At 36.2% G+C, this 22,935-nt stretch overlaps 1 long non-coding RNA gene across 1 annotated transcript in view; it reads left to right on the top strand.

Moving 5' to 3' along the window:
* The window catches only part of LOC142349432 (uncharacterized), a 30,008-nt gene extending 8,027 nt beyond the window's left edge, over positions 1 to 21,981 (top strand). The window contains exons 2-3 of the long non-coding RNA XR_012760827.1: positions 18,083 to 18,682; positions 21,833 to 21,981. This is a non-coding gene — a long non-coding RNA (uncharacterized LOC142349432). The remainder of the gene's footprint in view (positions 1 to 18,082; positions 18,683 to 21,832) is intronic.
* The last annotated feature ends 954 nt before the right edge of the window (positions 21,982 to 22,935 follow it).

The following is a 22,935-nucleotide window of genomic DNA, read 5'->3' as shown; positions in this document are numbered from 1 at the left end:
ACAAAAACAACCCGATTCAGTCAAATGTTCAAATATTTTAAACTCGATGACTCCGTGGGAAAAAAGAAATACATAAAAAACTTAATTATGTATTTTACGCTGGACGGGCTTTCTAATGATACCACTCACAACTCTCTACGATGATCATAGCGATTGGCCAAAAGTAACTGAAAAAAATCCATTTGAATATATAGTTCCTCTGCCACTAAGATGGGTTGAAACGAAAATCAAAAGAGAGGCCCTTTACAAAGCCCTTAATCACAAAAAATGCAATAAGTACCAATTAGGTCCCAATTTTACTGAAATCCACTTTCAAGCTGGTATTTCAGAATTTACCCTCTTTTGACAATAATAAACTACACTCTTATATGAGGAACTTGATCAAAGAAAACTAGGATATGTTTCGGCAATCAAATCATGCCCATTTTACATATCATAGAGGAGGAAAAATAATGTCTCGCGTTAGTTGAAAGCAAAATACGTTTTATGAAAATTTTGTTAAAACTGCTGTACATTATTATTTTTTAGAACTCAAATCTATCTGGCACAATATTTTTTTTAATAAATAGCTTAAAAATTGTAGTAAAAATAGGATAACAGTCAAGTTGTGTTAATTTCAGTTTTCAATTCCACAACTGGTAATCTCTTTTTTCGAAACATTTGACCCTCAAGTACTCTCAAAGGTCTGCTAAGTTTGATTCTGAAATCTTTACTCGTTGCATAAAACACGAAAGGGTTCGTCACAAACATAAGACTAAATAAAATTTCCAAAAAAATATCCGCAAAGAAGGGTAAGAACTCTTCATTGTCTGAACTGGTAAATGGAAAAAATCTCAAATCGGGTGTTTCAATTTGTTGATAAGTTCCTACCGCGTTTGTTAGAAAGTAGGTTGTGAATATTGGCAGCGTTATTACAGTTGAAACCGTAAGTGACTTCAGATAAGATTTTTCGGCTTCTATATCTTCGGTTAAGATACCTCGTGAAGCAACATTATAAGCTTCTTCGAATGCTATAGTGGTGCGTAATTTTATATAAATTTTCACATATAAGACGAATGTTAATATAATCGAAGGGCCGTTAAATAAAATGTACCAAATTAAATAAATCGTTTTATAATGAGGCATAAATTTAACAACTTCATGTTCAAATAGACAAAATTCCGTCAATTTCACTATTCCTATAAATATTGTTAAAATGAGAATAAAAAGTGAATAAATATGAATTTTTGAATTTGAAAAGCGATACTCGTATTCTCTTGGCTTGCAAATGGCAAAGTACCTGTTAAGAGCTAGCAATAAAACAACCATAAATAAAGAGTACTGCCAAAAGCAGAAAATGAAATTTTCATAAACACAAGCAAAATATCCACTGTATAGAGGTACTAAATTCATAATACTGTCTATCGATAATCCGAAACAGTATAAAAAGTCAAACACCGATAACCACATAATTAAAGTTTGAATCGGAACTTTTCGCTCATCTTGACGAAACTTGTAGGAGAAAAAAACGTAAAAGTGTATTAAACAGCCGAATGTTCCTAGTAGCAGGCTAATGACTTGCAGAGAGAACATGAGATCGCATTGATATCGGCTTAGTGTGCTGTTAGGCGAATCGCTACAGCCAATCGCATTTTGAAAACCAGATAAGTACATTTTTGAAACAGATGAACAAAAACGGCTCAAACAATCGACTAGCTGTTAAAACGAAACTCTATATTATGATTATTTTATAAAGTTCTATGTTGATAAAAATCCTTACATTCTACGGACAATTTTTTTTTTATTGCTGATGCTGACGAAAAACAGTAGCAAAAAATGCAGAAAATTATCATAAAAAGCAAACAATTAATTCAAGCTAGGGTTAGAATCGGTTGAGCTTTAAGTTGTTGTTTTTGTAATTATGGTACTTGACGCTTTCGTTTACCAATAACATCAACTTTGAATCGATGATAACATTTTGTAAATATTGTCAAATTGTTTCGATATGATCGCTGCGTCACTGATCGTGTCATTGCAACTTGAACTTCGCACGAAAATGATGAATTAAGATACAATTTCGTCGACATTTCTCTATAAATGAGTTTACCTTTACTCCACGGCTGGTCATAATTGATAACTATTGACAAAACCAAATAAGGTAATTCACGCAATACAGGGTATGATGGTGCAAGGATTCACCACCCCTGCCATATAGAAAATTGACAATTTGGCCCGTTTTGAGTTTGGGGCACCCTTTTTGTGGAATTTGCGTCCATACCCCACATCGCAACTCTGAATTTTTTCGAATTATTCTTTGAAAAATATACTTTCCCTCTTCTGCCTTTTTGGCAATTCACAGCCCTCTTTTGAAGAAAGTTGAAGTGTTTGCTTGCTGATTTATTCAACAGGCTTCAACCATAATGAACTAACAGAATTTGTAACGGCTGCTCTCCCAGTCGATTGTGACGACGAAGGAAAATTTTACACCGCCCAGTTTGTTTTAGTGGTTCAAAATCTGCGGGAGAATTTGTTTTTGCGGTTCGCTTTCGTAACTGTAATGTGCTATATTCTTACCGTTGCATTACATTTTCAGTTTCTGACTATTGGCTTATCTTAATTTTTTTCAATATCAAACTGGACTGAGTTTGCTCCATATCACACAATACGGGATCTCTATATGTACACCAGCTCAATCCGATATTTGAAACAAATCGAAGACAAAGATATATCTCTAAGACCGTTTTAAGCAAAAATATTTCAACTTAAACTACTGTTCGTTTTGTTTTTGTACTCACGAGTTGAAATACTCACAGTTGAATTGCAGTTGAGGTACGTGACTATGATTGTGCTTGTAGCTATAACTAAAACTGGTACTATTATTATGACTAATGAACAACTAATACAAACGAGTTTTCCCTATCTCAGTTTTAATGCTGATGCATTTTCCTACCCGTGCTGTGAAAACTCAACTTCAACAGAATTGAATACTTAACTATAAAGAACCATTCAATTTAACTTAAAAGTCAATTTATTTAGACTCACTGTTACTAAATTCTGGCTGCGCAAATAAATTGAAAGAGTTTTTGAAGTGAAATCAGTTACAAACTTTATGAATTTTAAGGGTTCGAGTTAAGTTGTATGATTAAAAATTGGTTCAAATTACATGCTCCAAAAGAAATCATCTAATTCTTTACATTTTGAGGGTGGAATAGGGTATTGGGTTAACTACTTCCTAATTTTGAAGGTTTTTGCATCACGGAATAAAACAAAAATGAGTTTGTAGTATACTTCAGGGGGTCCTAATATCTTTTTTTTGGAATTGGGGACACAAGAGTGAGTCGAGTCATTAGTCAAACCTTTTTCGCATATGTCGCGCCTTTTCTAATTTCTTTGATTTGTTTTGTTGAGTTCTAGAGGTAAAATGTGCCAAATGATCCACTTTATTTGGCGACATACCGGTATACTTTGAATTATGCAGCTTTTTCAGACTGTTTTTACCCTCCAGTATCCTGTTATTATCAACATCATTCAGATGATACAACGCTTTGATCATAAATGAACTCTTTATCCACTCGGTATCTCCATTCACTATTCATGTAAATACTTCAATAATATATCACAACAACAACCTGTTAACTATTGATGTTGAGTATTTCAGTTTTGGATTGTTTTTGCTGAGAAGTACTAATTTCAAACAGTTTTGTGCCAAACCACATGTCATTTTCTACATTGGGTCCAGATTTGTAGTACATTTACGTCCCATCTTTATAGTCTTTTCTTTTCTGGGTGGTTTTGGCGATGAATTAGTAGACACAGTGAATTAAAGAAGCCAGATAAAGCGAATTTTTGTTAAAGTGATTTATTTTTAAAAATCACTAAATCTGTGCTGTAATGGCTCCAGATCTAATGATTTTTGCATGTATTTTTTTTTCTTATATGATCTTTCTTCATATAATTGTAAATATCTGAATTCATACCAGGTCATTAATGAGTTAACTAGTTTTTTGAACAAAGAATTCCTTACTTTCCCGCAGTTTTAAATCTTATCCCCACTGAACTCCCCACTTCGATGATACAAAGGGTCTTGTTTTGACTGAAGCGCGTGACATGTTTCAGCTTTTTATTTATTTTGTTGATCCTTTTGTCAGGGGTCGGCCGTACTAATCTTCCTCCTCAAATCAATTAAAGTGAACAAATCGTTGCGATCGACGATCACGATTTGCTTTTCTTTTTAAGTTGTTTTTATAGATTTCTTATTGGTTAACTGCCAGGTAGTAGTTCGCCTTTCATAGGATGTTTGCCAAATGTGAAATTTAATGTAATGCAACTTTTTTTTAGTTTATCGAATTTCAAATAGTTTTCTTCACAATTATTTGACAATATACCCAATGTCAAAAGCTGAATATGCTATAATACCTAATGCCATTATATCCCTTTTGATCTTTTTAATCAATAATCCGTTACATATTAGCTGCCGGTTTTAAAATCATTTTTTTAAACTTAGTTAAGCTCACGATGAAGTCTCATCTGATAGTAACATGTCAAGTCCCACGAGTTTAAGTCAGTTGTTTGTTTGCTACTTCCAGCGTGTAAAGTGATCGTTTGTTTGTGCTTGTTCATTATAATCATTTTTGCAACTGGTTGTTTTTGATGAACTTTGATTTTCGGAAACTTTATATTGCAAAAAAAATTATAATGCTCTCAGTTTGATTTTGTTAAAGTTATATCAAAATGAGGCTTCTGGAGTTTTCAGTTTTTATTTTTTCAAAAAATTGTAATGAAATTTGCTGAGCAGCAATAAAACTAACATTCGTAAACAAATTCACCTTCGAACAACGTATTGATTTATGAAATATTTAAAACATAGGTTAGATCATTCTATACTACGCGTAGTCTCACACGAGCTGTCTTGTTTTTAATAACCGTTTTTTGTTCTCAATGCAGTCCCATGTGACAGTTTCATGTCAAGTCCCACGATTTGTTGAGGCCTGGCCTTGGCCCGCGAGGCAAGGTCAAATGAACTAGTCTCACCTTTAAAATATGGTAAATATACTTTTTACATTCTAAATTATCTCACTTAGATATTAGTATGTCTTTCCTAAATAGTCGCTTGGGTAATCTTAATACTGGGTGAATTAAAGGATTTTATTTGAGTAGTTTGTCAACTTTTTTTTCCTGACATACTTTTTCCTATTTGTTCAACAACGTAGATTTGTTCAGTGAAACTCAGTTGAAGAATAATGTGCTTTTTAGAAAGGAAAATAACTTTTGCGCATTATCTCATCCGCATTTCGGCAAATTTACGAATCGATAATGAACTCGTTGAAAACTGACAAACGAATTGCACAATAGTTGGTAAAAAGTGAAACAGGGTTTAAATTATTTTTTGTCTAGCTCCACATAATCTTTGTATCGGCTATGTGATTACGTCCACTCAAGGATCCTATATATTTCGGAATGTATTTGAAGCTGCATCGTTCAACAATATAAAACTAATAGCCTCAATTTGCAGAATAACTGCATTTCATAATGTAGAAGTATGAGATAGAGTTTGTGCAATGGGTCAACAGCGGGTTAAATCGCTGTTTTCTTGATTTTACAGAGTGACAGTTTATTTTATTTTTTCCACTGTTTTCCACATCGTGAGACCTTTTTCTATATTTATTAAAATACAATATGCGGAATTAAAAAGGTTATCAGACCAAACGATAGACTATTTTTGGTTGGAACGCTAACTGGATAGAGGTATGCCGTCTATTTTACTAAAAATTCGTACATGATTTTGTGCTGCTACTAACAACCATTTCAAAATTTTAATGCTTCAACAGATTCCCTGCAGAGGCCAAAGCAATCAGGGATTAGTCTGTAGACAGAAATTTCCTTTTTCGAAAATGTTAATTGTTTGCATATATTTTTTCGCACGCCTGAATATTACGCCTTTTTGTTCATCCGACCTTGTTCTCAGTTTTATGTGTGAAAACCCTAAAAACGTGCGTCTTATCTTATCTTGAGAATGAATAATTTCGATGAAAATTTCTCCAAGGGGCGGTCTAGTCGTGGTGCTATTGAAACTTGTATAACAAATAAAATGCAATATTACGCTCCATAAACGCCGTCATCACACGCTACTATTTTCCATATTCCGATTAATTTCTTCGATAGAACTCAGTTTTGCTCACCATTAGAGCAATATTGTTCCAAGTTATTATAGGGATAAAACAAAGTTTTAATAATTAATAACCGATTGGTTAATAATTAATTCCTCCTCTGGCCTGTGTACACAGACTTCCCAGTTTAGACAAACAGGTGAGTATTATTGTGTTGGTTTATCAGAGATGAGGAACAACTAGCCGAAACCAAATTTTTCGAAACAGAGAAAAGCCTCAATGACAAGATTCTTATGGTTTTTGTTTGTAGTCATAAGGGACCATTACCATTTATGCGTGGACACGTAATAGGAAGCACGTAAATATACTGCACTGGTGAGCGGAATCCGTTTCCTAATCTTGATATAAGGGTGAGAGCGTTTTAAAACCAAATTGCCTTACGCTTTGATTTTTTTTCCTGCTTTTCCCGCCTGCTTATTAGCACAAGGGAAACGAGAATGTTGAGCCCAATCAGAATGCGAACCAGAATACGAATGAGAATACGAGAATGTAGAACAAAATGCCCTGAGATTTAAAATGCGATTTAAAGCCGAATATTACTCAAGCTCTGATTGGCTGATCTTAATTAAACTCATTACTTAGAAGGCAATTTTTTGTGAATTCCTTATTCTCTAGATCAATTTTGATGCTTAAAATTAACTTAAAATTTAAGCGCTCTATAGCTGAAAATTAATTTCTGTCAACACTTAATGTGAAAAAATTTGAAAACGTAATCCAAGTATTTTTGCTTTACGTAAAAAATAAAATCTGAACTAAAAAAAAGATTTTGGAAAAATTGACACTTGTACTTTTAATTAAACTTTTACTTGTAAATTGTTTAGCAATAATACGCTACGCATTGAAACACTTCTCCATTGTCTCTAAGTGTTCATAATGACAGCAAAATGTCAGAATTGTCTCTTTCAGCAACATTCAAAAACGTAAAAACAAGAAAGACGGGGCATCAGGAAAGAACAAAAAAAATTTTCAACATCTCTGACTTCAGAATAAAATTTTCACATACTCCCTCAATTTTCTTCTCTCCTCAAAAGATTTCGTCGAGGAAACTTCTGTTTTATAATTTTTTTCGAGTTGTCTAAAAGCCCTGAAGAAATTTCGTTCTGTATGATTTTATTTTTACAACACTTGAAATTGTCTGATCAAAGGTCACATGAATAAAATTAACTTGGATCATACTCATTGCCAGCGAGATAAAATTAGATCATTGAATAATTATTCAACCGAACTTGAGTCGAATCAATTTGCCCAGATTTAATCAATCAGTTACTGTTTAAATGTGAAAAAAAATTGATAAACTGAAGTCAGTTGTTCGTTTGCTATTTCCAGCGTGTAAAGTGATCGTTTGTTTGTGTTTGCTTATTATAACAAATGTTGCAACTGGTTGTTTTTGATGAACTTTGTTTTTCGGAAACTTTATATAGCAAAAAATATATAATGCTCTCAGTTTCATTCTGTAAAAGTTATATCAAAATGAGTGTTCTGGAGTTTTCAGTTTTCATTTTTTCAAAAAACTGTAATGAAGTTTGCTGCGGTAAAAAATTTCAATTTAAGCTTCGCAAAAATTAACATTCAAAAACAATTTCCACGTCGATAATCAATAATCCGTTACAATTTAGCTGTCGTTTTTGCAATCACTTTTTAAACTTAGTTAAGCTTACAATGAAGTCTCATCTGATAGTAACATGTCAAGTCCCACGAGTTTAAGTCAGCTGTTTGTTTGCTACTTCCAACGTGTAAAGTGATCGTTTGTTTGTGTTTATTCATCATAATCATTTTCGCAACTTTATATTGCAAAAAAATTTATAATGGTCTCAGGTTGATTTTGTTAAAGTTATATCAAAATGAGGCTTCTGGAGTTTTCAGTTTTCATTTTTTCAAAAAATTGTAATGAAATTTGCTGCGCAGCAATAAAACTAACATTCATAAACAAATTCACCTTCGAACAACGTATTAATTTATGAAATATTTAAAACATAGGTTAGATCATTTTATACTACGCGCAGTCTCACACGAGCTGTCTTGGTTTTAATAACCGTTTTTTCTCCATGCAGTCCCATGCGACTGTTTCATGTCAAGTCCCACGAGTTTTTGAGGGCAAGATCAAATGAACTAGTCTCACCTTTGCAATATGGTAAATATACTTTTTGATCCGACCCCACTTAAGGGGGGTGGAAATATAAACTCAAATGGGTTTTTTTGTTCAGTCAATTTTGGCCGATCGATATATTCATCGTAGAGAAATGTGAGTGGTATCATTAAAAAGCTCGTCCGGCGTAGAATTCAAAATTAAAATTTTTTTTCGAATTTCGTGTTTTTCGAAGAGTTATCTAGGTTTAAAATGTGTTTTTCAAATTTATAACTTTTTTGAGGGCATCCCAGACTTATTAAGTATCATTTTGAAACTATTTACTTCTAAAACATCACGACAATTAATTTTTCAGAGAAATTGTGAGACACAAAATCTACAGTTTTTATTCTATTTTCCGCCAATTCCAACAAATTATCGACCCATTTCCAAAACATATTGAAAAATATACTACCACTCTACCTATTTTTTAAATCAACTTTCAGTGTTTTGGGTCAACTGCTCTGATAGTAAACAAAAAATAATATCATTTTAAGACTCTCTGCTAGACTAGAAAGTTTGAAAGTCCAGACTAGAAAGTTTGAAAGAATCTTGAAAACAAAATGTAACGGTATTCTGACTAAATTTCTATAATTTCAACAACAGGATTTGAACAATCTTCACTATAAAAAAGAATTTTCTATATTTTCGATATTTCTTCTTTTTCATCAATACGTTGTTCATTTTTTCATGAAAAACCTATTATTGTTTTTGCGAAAAAATTAAAAACTTAAAATTTTTCTCCAACTTTTTGCCAATTTGACTAATGTTAAGTTGTAGCTTTCTTTTTATTGCTGCTCTCTTCATCTGATGCTAATGACGACTGAAACTATTTGAGCAAAGCACATTGGCTTATTTTTAATAATTGTCAATAATGTTTGGAGATTTGGGATCAAAAGTCTGTGAACATACCTCACCTCAAACTTTAGAGATCAAGAACTACTGTTTATTAAAAGATATCAATTAAGCAATCTTTCAAACACAGAAGATATAGAACAAATGATATGAATCTCTTTCTTTTGAAGCAGTACTTGTCCCCTGATAATTTAGTATTTTGCGAGTGAAAAAAGCTTATGTTATGTCTTATTTCAATTTAAACTTTTATGCTCACCTGCTGACTTTTCGAAGTGATGAATCAATTTGTATAATGTCATTTGATAACGCCATGGTTCGGCTGGTCCGCATTGGGAAGGGTGATAGGTCGTTATCTGTCTTGAGTCTTAGCTTTAAGTTTCAATTAGTTTGGTTGCTCATGTTTTGTTTCAGGTTACACAATTCAAGCAAGAGTATCATTTCCGGTTTTACAACATTTCATCATCATGACTTTTCTCGTTACAACTTTTGGAAACAAATCAACTTACAAAAGGCGGTAAAACACAATAAACGTAAGAAGTTAATCTCTAGCATTAACATCCTCCGGGCCCACAAAACCTAATCCTAACCTGGTTGTGGGTTTGGGGTAGACATGCATAAGTTTTACTGCTGATCTGTTTAATTTGCCTAAAGCGGTCTTAACCTCGCATGACCTAGATATGTTGTCGGAGCCGGTGAAAGTCCGTGTCACTCGTCCCAGCGGCCAGATTCCTCTTGGTGTAAACTCTTCAAGAAGCCAGACAACATCATCCACTTCCAAAGCTGCTTCACAAGACGTCCACTTCTGTCGTTTGTTCAGCGAAGGAACATACTCGGTTAGCAGCCTCTTCCAAATCTGCTGAAGTCTCTGCTTCACCTGTGTCCACGCCAAACTCTTCAAGGTAAGTGTCTCGTTGAAAACGGCTCCAGGAACATTGCAGAAGGGCCTTCCAAGCAAGGAGTGGTTTGGTGTAAGTGGGTTGTCGTCTTCGTGGTTGCTTCTCACGTGAGTGAGTGGACGCGAGTTGACAAGACACTCGGCTTCACTGACGATCGTGGCAAAGACATCTGGGGTGAGTTTTCCGGAGCCGAGGTTCAAGAGAAGAGCTCGTTTAACACACTGAACGATTCTCTCCCACACCCCACCAAAGTGAGGAGCAGAAGGAGGGTTGAGTTTCCATTCGACAGACTGGTTCAGTAGCTGATCTTTGATGTAGTCGTGGTCCAACATCAGTGGTCTTCTTCTGATCTGCTTTCTTGCTCCCAGGAATTTGGATCCGTTGTCTGACAGGAACAAGCGCTGTTGGCCGCGTCGAGCGATGAAGCGTCGGATTGCTGTCAAACACTTGTCTGTGCTGAGTTCTTCTGCAACTTCCAGGTGAATTGCTCTTGTAACCAAGCAAGTGAATAAGCAGATGTAGGTCTTCACTTCTGAATCTCGATGAACGACGGCAAACGGTCCAAGGTAGTCCACGCCGACGTTGGTGAAGATGACTGGTGACTGAGTTTCCTGGAAACGAATGTCTGGCAGGTCTGCCATCGCTGGCTGTAGTCCCTGTGCTCGGAAGCGGCGACAGTCGAAACATTTGAAGGCCAAACTTCTCAGGAAAGCTCTGATTCCGAGAATGTGGCATCTCTGTTGTATGTAGTTGCGGGTGTATTCAGCTCCAAAGTGCATACAAACTTCGTGGCATTTCTGTATGTAGAGCTGAGTGCTGTGCTCTTTAGAGTCCAGGATGATGGGGTGCTTGGCGTCGAAAGGTAGCGAGCTTCGTTTTGTTCTGCCACCAACGCGAAGAAGTCCACTTTCAAAGAAAGGGGACAAACAGAGCAGACGATCTTTCTTTGACAAAGGCCTGTGTTGTTTCATGTCTTTGATGGCGTCTTTGAAGGACTTCTCTTGCGATTTTCTGAAGAGATAAATTCGGGCTTCGTTAATGTCGTCGATTTCTAGTTTGCCTCTTTGTTTCGATCTGAGATTCTTTATGAACCTAATGACAACAGCCATAGAGCGCATTAACTTCGTCCACTTTGAGAATCTGCTGACGTCGATAATACATTCATCGTTGGATGGTTCCATTGTGACGTTTGTCTCCTCCTTGTTACCCAAGGAGTTCTTCCAATGGCTTTCGTGATCACTTAAGAAAGCTGGAGGCGTTAACCACAACACATTGATATCACAGGCTGGTATTCCTCGGGAGACATGGTCTGCAGGGTTGACTTTTCCGCTGATATGCTGCCACTTGGAGACGACTGTGTTGTTGCGGATCTTTTGTACTCTGTTTGCAATAAAAGTTTTCATTTTGTCTTTGCTTTTGATCCAGGCAAGGACACCTTCACTGTCGCTCCAAAAGTGTCTTGAGATAACTTGTATTGTTAGCTGCTTGGAAACAAATTGCATTAGTCTGCATCCTAGCACGGCTGCTTGCAACTCAAGTTTCGGGATACTGATTTGCTTTAATGGCGCAACTTTAGCTCTAGCTATGACAAACCCAGTTGAAACGGTGTTAGCTGATTGAGACCTGATGTATATGACTGCTCCATAAGCCAGCTGTGAGGCATCACAGAAGCAATGTAACTGGTTTATCGGAGATGGTTCGTTCGGAGAAACAAAACATCGTTGCATTGATATTTCTGGCACATTTAGATATTGCTCTATCCAAGTTTTTATTGATTTCTGTTTCTCATCTGACAGGAGATCATCCCATGCAACTCCTTTTTTCCAAGTATCCTGCAAGATAATTTTTAGTGTAATCAATAATGGGGCAATGATTCCTAATGGATCGAACAAGCAGGCAATTAAGGAAAGGAGCCTTCTGAGCGTGTAGTCTGTTTGGTCTTCCTGAACTTTGGCAAGCTTCTGGTGGAAGAAAGTATCATTAACTGTATTCCACATTACGCCTAAGACAGATTGTTTGTCTTTCTCACTGTCAAAATGTTCTTTGGGTAATTTGCTTAGACATTGAACAGAGTTTGAGACAAACTTAGTTAGACTGAAACCTCCTTTAGAGAGTGTTTGTCGCAAGTCTTCAGCTTTCTGCAGTTTCAGTTTTCTGTTCATTGACGAACGCATGTACAAAGTCATCCATGTAGAAACTGTTGAATATTAGATTTTTTGTAGCGGTGTTTCCGAAGTCTTTTGCTGTTTCTTGGAGGACAAATATTGCTGTAGTTGGTGAACATCTGGCTCCAAAGATGAGTCGCGTATACTGGAACTGCTGTACGGAGTTCTTTGACGGCCAGAGAAAACGGAGACAAGACTAATGTTCTGTTCGTATGCAAATTTGCTTGAACATGGCCTCTATGTCTGCTATTACTGCAACAGAATCCTGGCGAAAGCGAAGTAGTAAGCCGACCAGGTTGTTGAGAAGGTCGGGGCCTGACAGAAGGTTTTTCTTTAGCGACTGCTTCTTAAAAAAAGATGCGGCGTTTGCAACACGCCTGACTTTCCCAGGTTTGTTGGGATTGGTGACGGGGTGATGGGGAAGGTACCAAATCTTCTCTGGTGCTGGATTTGAGAAAGTTACTGGTTTGACATAACCCTTCTCTAAATCTGTTTCCAAAGTCTTCTCATACAACTGTTTCAACTCAATGTCTTTGTTGAGTCGGCGCTGAAGGCTGTCAAGTTGTGCTTTGGCAACCGGATAGTTGTTTTCTAATTTACTGTCCTGTTTCCAAAGTAAACCAATTTCATATCTGTCTCCGATATGATGGATTGTATCTTGTAATATTTGAACTGCTCTTTTACTGTCTGGTGAAGTATCTGCAGTTTCTTCAAACTCGGTTCCTGTATTCTCTATTTTCCGGAAACTGGTCACACAATCACTGAGATGTCTTTCAGTATCAACAGTTAAATTTGTGAGCGCGTGGTCGAAGGCTTTATAACCATGGGATAGGAAGTTTGTTTCCTGTTGGATTGGATTACTTTTTCGTTTAATTGGGCCAGTAATTGTCCAACCGAGAAGATTGCGTAGAGCTAAGGGGCTTCCTAAGGGTCCTTGAAGGAACTCGCGTTCCAAAATGTATTGGGTAGCGTCAACACCTAAAAGTATCTGTATCTTGTTGTCACTAAGTTTAGGAAAATGTATGTGTTGAAGGTGAGGGTAGGACGAACACGCTTCGTTCAAATCGTTCACAGGCGCATCGTTGAAAGTCCAAGTACTCACGGCATGAACGTAGTTCAAACGGAAGAGTGGTTGATCGCTTTTGAACTTTCCAATGTCCAACCGAACAAGATTTGCGTGCATGACGGATTCGTCAAATGCGTGCGATACATTCATATCGAATTTTGAAGTCTTCGGAGCCTATACCTTGTCGGCAGTGGTGTTGAGGACGTATGAAATGGTACTACCATTGTCCAGAATGGCATAACAATTATGTCTTTTATTATCATTTCCGAATAGGGTGACAGGTATTACCTGTAGTTGATTCCTCGTTTTTGACGGGAAACCAGGATTGTAAACCTGAGTTGGGATGTCACTGTTTTTGTCTTGTTGATCCAGTGTTTCACACATTGGCAGATCAATTGCTGTCACGTTTGTCGATTCGGGTGCTTTTTGTCTGTCTGTGTGGAGAAGGCTATGGTGTTTGCCATTGCAATGTCAGCAGAGAACTTTTGACGTGCAATTTTTGGCGGCGTGACTGGAACTTAGGCAATTGAAGCACAAAGAGTTCTTCTTTGCTTCGCAATTGCGTCTGCTGACATCGAGACTGAAAAACTGTGGACACTTGCCAATGTAGTGATCTTGTTGGTCAAGCGGGCATTTTGTTCTGCTCCTATTTGCTGTTTCATTTCTCATAGGCTGCTTTGAACCAGAGAAAAAGGAGCTTCCGTTTGTGTTGTTGCTACTGTTAGCCGTCCATTGCTGAGGCTTTGCACTACCGATGTTCTTATTTGCTGTCTTATTATGTTCAAAACTTTTTTTGCTGGGGAATGAACTTTTACTTCCTGGAAAATTCTGTGTCCAATTTGAACGATTTTGGTTCTTATTCCGATTGTTGAAGGAACTTGAACCCTGTGATTGGTTCTGTTGACCTGAATGGTTGTTAGTGTTTGATGAAAATGTGTCTTGTAATTGTTCTAAGGCTCTGGATTGCCGATCCATCCAATCGGAAAGCTCTGTGAGACCTGGATTTGTCCAGTCGTTATCAACAACATGTTCGGTCCACTTCAACTTGATTGGGTTTGGTAGCTTATCTCGAGCTATCCTGAGCAAGTACGTGGCATTTAGGTCGGCACTGAAGCCATTTGAGGCAAATGTCTGAACAACCCTTCTTAACAACGAAGCGAAAGCTATCAAAGCTGCGTGGTCATTCATAGCCGGTCTTTGGAAAATTTCTAGTTCTTTTGTTAGGGCACCGACAACGTTTTGCGGATTTCCAAAGCGTCTGTTGAGCTCTTGAAGGGCAGAGGGGTAAAAATTTGGGTTGCAAAGAAAGCCGGAGATGCAATCCTTCGCCGGTCCAATTACTAAACTTTGCAGATAGCTCATTCTTTCAGTGTCAGTGATATCTTCGTTGTTGTGGATGGTCGAAGAAAACATGCTGCTCCACTCATTCCACTTGAGCGGGTCTCCGTCGAACTTCTGAATTCGGATGTCCGGCAGCTTTACTGAGCGGTGGATGTTCCGTTGACGATAATAGTGGGGGTTCTGATTTCCAAAGCCTTGGCTGCTCGGGTAAACAGGTCCACGGGGGGCTACGTTTGAGGGCTCAAAACTACCGTTTGCTGAGTTTGACCAATTTTTTGGGCAATATGCCTGAAATGGGCCGGAATGGCTTGGCGTTGGGAAGCGATTGGCGAAAGAAACTGGAACAGGTGTTCTATGGTCAGGTACACTTTCAAAGAAGCCAGTGTTATTAATGGGCCTGGCAGGAGCGAAAGCATTTGTAACCGGAGGAAGTGTTCCACAGAAGACTGGCAGTTGATTATTTGAAGCTTTAGACAATTGTGGGAACGCACAAGTTGCGTCAATAGAGCTCTGTGAAACAATTGTTGGGTCCACAAACGGTTCTATTGGTTGAAGGGGCTGATGTTGATTGCTTGCTACGTTGTCAGGGTCTGTTTGTTCCAGTGCTGATGGCTGGAGACTATTCTGTACACAATTACTGATGAATCCATTAGAGTTTTCTTGCAAATTTCCCATGGCGGACTGCACTTGTCTTTGTATAGTAATCGGGTTGGATGTTAATTGCTGGTCTGTCAAATTATTGACTTGTTGTTGCTGTCGGGTGTCTCGCATACTTTGAACAACTCCCGGAGACTCAGGTGCAGAGAGAACTGGTATTCGATTACTGCGTGATCAACGCCAAAATGATAACGCCATGGTTGCGCTGGTCCGCATTGGGAAGGGTGATAGGTCGTTATCTGTCTTGAGTCTTAGCTTTAAGTTTCAATTAGTTTGGTTGCTCATGTTTTGTTTTAGGTTACACAATTCAAGCAAGAGTATCATTTCCGGTTTTACAACATTTCATCATCATGACTTTTCTCGTTACAACTTTGGGAAACAAATCAATTTTCAAAAGGCGGTAAAACACAATAAACGTAAGAAGTTAATCTCTAGCATTAACATCGTTTTTTCACTCGTTAAGAAAACTATCAACGCTCTCTGAAATGAAATGGGTTCTCATATTGTTGTTAGATTTAATTTTTTTTTCGTTTTGATAAATAGAACTTTTCAGAAATTTAGATTTGATCAGCAAAAATGAAACAACCCGTTTAGCAAATCCGGAGCAGACAATTTTTTGTGATCGTCAGCCGAAGTAACGAGGTATTTAAAACTTCACTATAACCCATTTTCTTTTGCTTTATCCTCCTGTGGATCAGTTTTATACTAATTAGTTAAGACCTTTTAATGTTTTAAGGACGCTGCCCGGCTTAATGTTCCTGTTTTTGCTGTCACGAGTTATTTTTGGAGGCGCTCTAACAGACCAATTCAGTGATTTTAAGTTCATAGCTGCTTTCCTGACTGCAATAATTTCGGCGAGTGATAATATTGACTAACATTACATAGAATAATGAGTTTTCCTCATTTACAACATCCGATCGTTTTTCTTCCTTATTATTGTTTTCCTAATTTTTCACAATGAAAACATTTTTTTTCTCTCAATGAAGTTTTGTTTGACTTAGTTGAGGTCTGTAACATATTATGATTAAGAGCTTAAAGTAGTGAGTCGGCATGCAAAAATTTTATTTCAAAAACTTTTTTGTCAATTACCATTAAAATTTCGACTTTGTGCCATTTGACTATTTCGGCAGATTTTTGATAAAAGTCACAAGAGATACACTTGATAAAACTAAGGGAACAACAAAAAAAAATAAAAATGTAAATCAATACGCAAACCAGAAGGTCATTTTTTCATTTATGACCTTGTACGATAGCCATGTAGCGTCACATTTGTGGCTGTTGAGCATTCTTTAAAAATTTGTATGATCCTTTCACAATTATCGGGAAAATAAACAAATCATACATGACCTTGTATGATTACCGGGGTTTTTGTTTGACCGCCAACCCGGGGAGGTCTGATCAGACTGTTACTATATCCAGACCATAGTGTAGCTTCCAGACGTTGTCACTGCGTTGCGCCTTGCCCCCTCCCACAAACCAACAGTTGTGTGGTTAGGTGTGGCATGGATCGCGTTCTCCTTGCGGCATGTTCGATTTCTCCTTTACAGCAGATCAGAACTGGGACAGTGTAGCCTCGGAGGAACTGCCAGATCTTATTCATTGTCACATTATACTCTTGAACGAATAGATCCACAATATCATCTACACAGCAACTGTTGTCAGAGCATCTTTATATTGATCTACTTCTGATCCAGCCCAGATAACTCACCTTACTCTGGACCCAGTCCGCTCCGCTTCCAGATCCAATTTTAGTTTATAAAAATCACTTTTCCACAACTTACTCATCACTACACAGAAGATAGTAAACCAGACTTAGGCGCTGAAAATTTTTTGAAAATCGATAAAATTTGAATTGACAAGAAGTAGGCCTCTATTACAATTTGCTTTTGTTCTCACCACTTTGGCCAGGTAAGAACAAAAACTCGTGATTGGAGGAATTAACATAGCCCGAGGGTTTTTTTCTGGATACATACTGTTGTTTTGTTGTTTTTCAGTTAATGATTTTTCAAATTATGCACTTTTAAGTTGCTCGCGCACTCGAGTGATATTCACTCAAAATTATAAGCAGCAAAAACTTTTTAAAAAAGTATGAAGTTTGTTAAATCAATCAATGCTGTGAGACCTAAGTCTGGGTGTGGAATAACTGGGGCATTATTTTTGTGAGCGAAATCGACTAAGAAAAAGAGTGTTACACTATTTCCTTTACTTCAGTCATACGTTCAGCCACGTTCTCTCTCAATCCCTGCATTCATAATCTGTACACTTTTTTATTGTCTTTGACTGCCATCGAAAAATTAATTTTTTCGTTTTCATATGTTCACCCTAAAATTTGTCTTTGATTTAAATGTATTTAAGTTGATTAAAGCGCATAATCTAGCTTCAAGGCTTGATTTGTTTAAACCTTTCGAAATACATTTTAATGCTTTTCAGGTGCAGCCAAATGTCTGGTTTCCGTTTGAACTCCTTCACCATTTTGAGAATTATGAACACTCAATTTTGAAAATAAATCAAGTTCAAATATTTATTCATTTTTTTACCAGATGATACAAGATTATTCATATCCTTTTCTTACCGTCAAAAAATGTAAACATCGATCTGATATTTCTTGACATTCCAATTCTATATTATAGTCAATTTTTAGCGACAGTAGATTGTGCTTCCATGTAATTTAATTTCTTAAGTTTATCAATCATTGTAAAATGCCGTAAACATTTACACAGCCCAGTTTTAAATTTATTATTTGATTCTAACCCGGAATTCGGTGCAATCAATTAAACAAAATCTGGCCATGAAAATTAGTATTTATGAACAATTTATGTTTTCTCGTTTAGATGATGAGCAATTCCAGAGCAGCCGACTTCTACTCGAGATTGATTGGTGGGTTTCTGTTTTAATTACTTTGCCCTTACCAAATGTCACCTTTTCATTTCATCACTTCAAATTTCTGAATGATTTCCGTTGGGAATTATTTTACTGTCCACATTTCAATTCCAACTTAGACATGTGTCAATTTATATAATCGTACCTGAACTCACACCATAATATTTGTTCAGCTTTTTCTGTCCAAATTTGACAAAATACCCAATGCCCTTTCTGTCCAAAATGCCCTTTATACCTTATACTCAAATTTTGTTATCAAATTTCTTTCGCTTGCTTTCAAAAAAGTATTAAATTTCCGTAAAAATTTTCAATTTAATATTAACAGTTGGTCTGCGCAGTGCTTACAGGTATCCTAATTTTCTTTTGTAATGTGATTATTTCAGGAATTATTATCAAATGTTAAATTTGGCAAAAAATACCCAAAATTGTTATAATTTATTATTTATATGTTTATTTATAACGACATTTATGACGGCGAGTGGTTATGTAGATCCATGGAAAGACAGATCAATTATTGATAAACTATCCATTCTGGACGATCTGAGAAACAGGTACAACATTCATTTTTCGTTTTTTTTTTCTTGTTTTTCCGTTTTTTCCGTATATGACATCCAGTCGTAAAATAGTGACTTGGTTAACAATTTTTGTGAAATGGTTAGACTATGATGAACAAAAATCAGAGATCATGAGAAGCAAAAAAAACTTCAATAAAAAATAAAAAAGTGGATTAAACATATGATCAACGGCAGTTAACCAGTATTGAGACCTAGAAACTCATTAGCAACGTTTCAATAGTCAGGCTTCAATTAATTGACTGTTTAAATAATTGTGGTTTCTCCCTAATTGCAGCTGATTAGCATTAGGCCACAGCACCTGTTCGCGGCTGGCCTTTTTCTCTATTTCACCCACACTTCAGACTGTTTATTCACGAGCATTATTGCTCTTTTTGGTGATTATGGTTGCTATTTTTTTGCGAAATTTTCACGTTGTACCATCATTTAAGATTGGTCAAGCTATTGTCAACTTGAAGCTATGGTTAATTGACGGCTCAACCTCACGCATAGAGATTCACGGAGGTGGGGGGGGGGGGGGGGTTGAACATGGAATCGTTGGCAAGTGACTCACACTCCTTGCCTATCTACAATCACGCCAATTCAAATTTCAAATATTTTAATCGCTTGATTTGTGATGAACGCCCTAACCGAGGCTTCAATTGATGAAAACTTTAAATTTGAAGAGGGGAAGTAACAATACTTGTGTAACGGCTGCTCTCCTTGTGTTTCAAAAAGAAAGTTTTACACCGCCCAGTTCGTTCTGAGTGGTTACAAAATCTGTCCGGACACTTCGTTTATGCAGTTTCCGGTTAAGATAATTAGATCAAATTAAACGAGAACAAAACTGACTCATAATAATTTTTTTGAATGTTCTTATAGCCGTTTTAGCTATAACCACTTTTAGTGGAAGTTTTTTGCAGACCTGGGCTGGCCCTTCTTGGGAACCATATCGAGGAACCATTTATGTTCTTTTATTTGGTCTTGCTATTGTTGCGACGATTTTCATACATGATTTTTAAATGGTTTCCAAGAATCCGGTAAGTACTTTTTCGTCTTAGTTCAGCACTCATATATTACTCATATAAAATAGTTTCATCTTTGCACGCTATAAACCTCTTTTAGCAGCTTGGTGCCATATATGGCGCTTTTGCATGATTCTTGGATAGTTCTTACATTTTCCATACACGGTTCTTTGTTCATATAGACCGTATATTGTTTTTATGATGGTTTCTATCAATTCATTAAGTTTTTTGATTTCTTTCAGCGCCAAAGTATCATTCATCCAGTAATTTAATTTTTCCGCACATTTAAACAATTTATGGCAACCTGGCCTTAAGTTCGATACTTATGGCCATGCATATGGTGTCAAAAATCAGAAAATTGAACTGATTTTTTGTTTTCACAGATTTCGTTTTCTTAATGTAGTAACAGATTGTCACAGATTGCTAGACAAATGTTCCAAATATGGTTTGAGAGGCAAAATCGAAGAGTTACTCAAATCTTATCTTAAAGATCGCAAACAATTCGTTCGATATAAAAAGGGAAATCTTCCTCAATTTAAAAAATTGAGTGCGGAGTGCCTCAAGGATCGGTATTATGACCACTTCTGTTTCTAATATATATAAACGATATCGTAGACATACCAAAGCACAATAATATTCTGTTATACGCAGATGGCACAAACATATTTGGCAAGTATGAGCAAACCATTGATCTGAATTTGATTTCCAGCTGGCTAGAGAGTAGCAAACTGACACCAAATATTAAAAAAAACACAACTACTTCTGCTAGGACCCAACAACTTATCAGACAAAAAACTTATTTGGAATGGGGAAGAAGTAGAGGAGAGCAAATGTGTCAAATATTTAGGTGTTAAAATTGACAACAAACTCACTTTTGAAGAGCACATAGACTATGTTCAAATGAAATGTTACCAACACATTTCGATTTTATATCAAACAAAGAAATATCTGCAAAGAAATTTATTTCTGAAAATTTATAAACAATACGTTCAACCACAGTATCAATACGGATTTCTAATATATGGCACGGCAAACAAAAGTGTTCTTAAAAGACTACAACATCAACAAAATTGCCTAATCAGAATAGTTTTTGGGTTCTAAAAACATAAAGAATTTCGTAGTTGTAGATCAAAAAACAAAATCCCATCAATATTTGAGCTACACGTGTACGAACTTCTGAAACTTTTATCTAAAGTAATCAGAAGAGAACATCCTAGTGATTCTATTAACTCGTTTTTAACTGACAAGGAAATAGACAGATCATTCCACAATGAGCGGAGAATCAAAACAATACCTCTCATAGAAAAATTAACACGCAAGAAACGAAAACTAATCTCAGTTCGATTGAGAATACTCTACAATAGCCTATCCACTCTTGATTTTGATATAACAAATAGTTTGAGAATCTGCAAAGAAAAGAGTTTAAAAAAACTGCTACACTTCTTTCTGGACAATTACATAATCGATTCCGATTTTTTTTTGGAAAAATGTATTGGTAGTATGCTCCATAACAAAGAAAAAAACTTTTTTTAAGTAAAACCAATTAGACTGTTGGTGCGTAAAATTAGCTTATCAACCCCCCTTTTTTCCAGTTCCTCTTGAATGGTCTTAATATAAGTAACTAAATGAATTTTGAACACATAATCTAATTTTGAATAGCTCTGTAACGTTGCTGAAACAGGAAAATTGCCTCCTAGCATTCGTTCAGTACGACGCTTTAACTCTAATTTGGTTTAATTATTCGAAGCTTGAATATTTGGTACTGAAAACAAATTTATTATAATTTATCTTTTCTGTAGTCTACAGTCTTTTTTCTTTTTTCAAATTTTTTCTTATATAGTGTCACCATGAATATGAATGGTCTTGGACATGGTTGCCAAGATATCACGATTTTTAATTCTTTTGAGTATCTTGATGAGTTTTTAATCATCCAGTTTGCAATGAGGGTTCGTTCTATGAGTCTTTGGACCGATGTTGGTTTTTTCATGGGCCGGTATATGATTGCTAAGTTAGAGACTCCATATATGGCTTTCATATGATTGCCAAGAAAGGTTTATGATGGTCAAACCTGGCAATGCTCATCTCAAAGCCTGCCTTAGAACGTGGTTCCTGTTTCTGTAATTAGGGCTCTGTATCTGGCAGTGGCAGCGGGTGATTTGTCAGCTAACAAAGTTGATCTGAACTCACAAGCACCCGACATAGTCAGGGATTCCGCCATCAGGGTGGGTGCTATTCTCGAAAAACACTTCAGGGTACGTCTTTTATGTTTCCAATGTTCTCCTATCCCCCCCCACCGCCCATGGACTAGTCATTGAACCCTGTAAATATTCATTCAACTTGAACATATGTGTAAATATATTAATCTTATAAGTTCCTGGAAGAAAATTTTACATTGTATCTTGATCTTTCAGGGTTCTGAATTGAGATATGTGAAACTTGCAAGTTATAGGATCAATGGTTCTATGAGATCCTAAAAGGATGTGTTTGAAATCTGCGATTGCAGATCATATCCAGAGAATTACAAAGAAAATGTATATTGAAACTCAGCTTGTAAGACGTTAGATATTTTTAAATATTAAATCAGAAACTAGCGAGCCTTATGATATCTGATAGCTTGAATCGCAAAGGTGTGTAAATATTTATTATAAAATTTTGTGCTTGTAAACTCAGTAGAAACTGTAGTCCGGGATTTTCAGTTCAATCAATTTAAAAGTTCAATTGTAGCAACGTATTATCAGACAAAACTTAAACTCTAAAACGTACAAACCAGCAAGTGAAAACTTAGACGGCAAAGTTTTTTCAAAGAATGCTCTTTTGCCGGTCTTCTGTCAGATGTTATCGAAGTCAAAATTGGTTCGTATTCGGTCAGCTGATGTTTACAAAATCTAAGAATATTAAGCCCCGAAAACCACCTTAAATTGTACATATCGTGGCTATATTTACATAAAATTAAACTAACTTTTTCTGATTTTTCTACATATATTAGAACGCATTATTAGAACTATTTATTAGAAGGCATATTAGAAAGATTTCTGTACGTATTTATTTAATATTTTTTCAACGGAGAATTCAATTGATATATGGCTTGGTAAGATAATCTTGGTCGAATTTTAGCTCATTGACATGCCATTAGTTAACAGTTTAAAGTCGTAATCCAAATTTGGAATCACAGCAACTCTCGGATTATTGGCCCCTCGTCACTCTGATGATGATGATCTATTACATGCA

The sequence above is a fragment of the Convolutriloba macropyga genome, chromosome 11 (assembly GCF_964194025.1).
Source record: "Convolutriloba macropyga chromosome 11, txConMacr16.3, whole genome shotgun sequence".
In the NCBI taxonomy this organism is placed as follows: domain Eukaryota; kingdom Metazoa; phylum Xenacoelomorpha; order Acoela; family Convolutidae; genus Convolutriloba; species Convolutriloba macropyga.
Note: the sequence above shows the minus strand (reverse complement) of the source record. Positions and strands in the feature narration are given on the sequence as shown.